The sequence below is a fragment of the Notamacropus eugenii genome, chromosome 3 (assembly GCF_028372415.1).
Source record: "Notamacropus eugenii isolate mMacEug1 chromosome 3, mMacEug1.pri_v2, whole genome shotgun sequence".
In the NCBI taxonomy this organism is placed as follows: domain Eukaryota; kingdom Metazoa; phylum Chordata; class Mammalia; order Diprotodontia; family Macropodidae; genus Notamacropus; species Notamacropus eugenii.
In genome coordinates, this window is record NC_092874.1 from 144239996 (window position 1) to 144242324 (window position 2329).

The 2329-nt window shown below is 40.5% G+C and overlaps 1 pseudogene; it reads left to right on the forward strand.

Moving 5' to 3' along the window:
* The first annotated feature begins 874 nt into the window (after positions 1-874).
* On the forward strand, positions 875-2104 carry LOC140533374 (phytanoyl-CoA dioxygenase, peroxisomal pseudogene; annotated as a pseudogene).
* The last annotated feature ends 225 nt before the right edge of the window (positions 2105-2329 follow it).

Consider the following 2329-nt stretch of genomic DNA (forward strand, 5'->3'; position numbering starts at 1 on the left):
GAAAAAATGAATATTCAGTGAAATAGAGGACTTTCTAGCATTCATGATGAAAAGGCCAGAGCTGGATAGAAAACTTGTCTTTCAAGTATAATACTCAGTAGAATCATAAAAGGTAAATGGAAAAGGGAAATTATAAGGGCCTTAATAAGGTTAAATCATTTACAATCCTACATAGGAAAAATGACACTTGTAACTCATTAAAACTTTCTCATTAGGGCAGTTGGAAAGAGTATATATAGATAGAGGATAGAGAAAAGTTAAATATGATGAGATGATAGCTAAAAAAATAAAATTAAAGGGTGATGAAGGGGAATGCCCTGGGAGAAGAGAAATCTGAGAGGTAATGGGGTAAATTATCTCACATAAAAGAGACTAGAAAGAACTTTTTACAATGGAGGGTAAGATGGAGGAGGTGTCAGTGAATGCTCAAACCTTACCCTCATTAGAACTGGGTCAAAGAGGGAATAACATGCACAATTGGTACAGACATCTATCTTATCATATAGAAAAGTAAGAGGAGAAGGGGATAAAAGAAGAGGGGGATGCTGGTAAAAGGGAGGGTGGATTGCGAGAGACAGTAGTCAGAAGTAAAACAACTGTTGAGAAGGATCAAGGTGAAAGGAAAGAGAGACTAGAATAAATAGGAGGGAAGGATGGAGGGAAGTAGAGTTAGCCATTATAACTAAAAATAAATGAAGCAAGTTTCTCTAATAAAGCCTAATCTCTCATATTATATATAGAGAGAAATGAGTAAAATTTATGATTATAAGAATATTCCCCGAGGCAGGGCCGGGAGCGGGTTAAGTAGGGCCGTGGCTGCGGCCCTCGGCTTAGTCCCGTCCGCCCGGCCCCTCGCTGTCCTCCTACGGCCGCAATGGCTGGCACGATTCTGAGCGTCAAGGACCCGGAGCGAGCCGGTGGGGCTGCCGCCGCCCACCTCAAGATCCTGCTGGGGCACCTCCCGGGCCCTGCGGCCCCGGCCATCACAGCTTACCCGACTTCAAATGCTGTTGTACCTCTCAGTATCCATCCTCAGAAATTCCAGTACACTCTGAATAATAATGTCTTAACCCTAGAACAGAGGCAATTTTATGAGGACAATGGTTTCCTGGTCGTAAAAAATCTAGTGTCTGATGCAGATATTCAACGCTATAGGGATCGCTTTGAAAAGATCTGCAGAAAAGAAGTGGAATCCCCAGGAACAGACATCATGAAGGATATAGCCATTTCGCGTTCAGACCTTTCTCCATATGAGAACATAACTTCAAAAATCCAGAATTTTCAGAATGATGAAGAACTCTTCAGCTACTGCACTCTGCCTCAGATTGTTAAATATGTCGAATGTTTCGTTGGACCCAATATTATGGCTATGCATACAACGGTGATAAACAAGCCTCCAGATTCTGGTAAGAAGATTTCTCGCCATCCTTTCCATCAGGACCTGCAGTACTTTCCATTCAGGCCTCCCAATTCCATTGTCTGTGCCTGGACCGCCATGGAACATATTGATAGAAACAATGGCTTCCTGGTTGTGTTACCAGGCACCCACAAAGGCACCTTCAAACCACATGACTATCCTCAGTGGGAGGGGGGAGTTAATTTAATGTTCTATGGTGTCCAAGACTATAATTTAAACCAATCCAGGACTCACCTTGTGATGGAGAAGGGAGATACTGTTTTTTTTCCATACTCTGCTCATTCATGGATCTGGAAGAAATAAAACTAAGGGGTTTTGGAAGGCGATTTCCTGTCACTATGCCAGTTCTGATTGTTACTACATTGATGTCAAAGGCACCAGTCAAGAAAATGTTGAGAAGGAACTCGGAGACTTAATAAAAAGAAAGTATGGTATCTCCAATGCTGAATTAAAGGATACTTGGAAGTTTCGAGCACGAGTTGTGAAAGGAGAAAGAATCAATCTTTGAAGTATTCCTCAAAAGTCAACATGAGGTGCCTACGGAGATGTTATTATAGGAGAAGTAGTGATCCTTGTTATTACATATTAATATGAAAAAACATTTTGTTGTATGCAGTACTGTGTGCATTGTACTTACACTGTTTTGACAGATACAAAGATTAAAATGTGTAATATATAAAAGCTTAACTTAATGTCCCACCTGATAAAAATGCTTGTGTCATTTTGGAGTAACCCAAGTCTTCAAAAATAAAGGTGTTGGGTGGGAACTATCAATGCACTTCTTAACCACAAGAAAATCTACTGAGTTCAGAATCTTTGTTATTATAAACTGCATAGGTGCCAGTAAAAATGATGGCTGATTGCTTTCATAGTCAGGAGAAATCTATTACAGATACTTCTTTAGGGAGACAA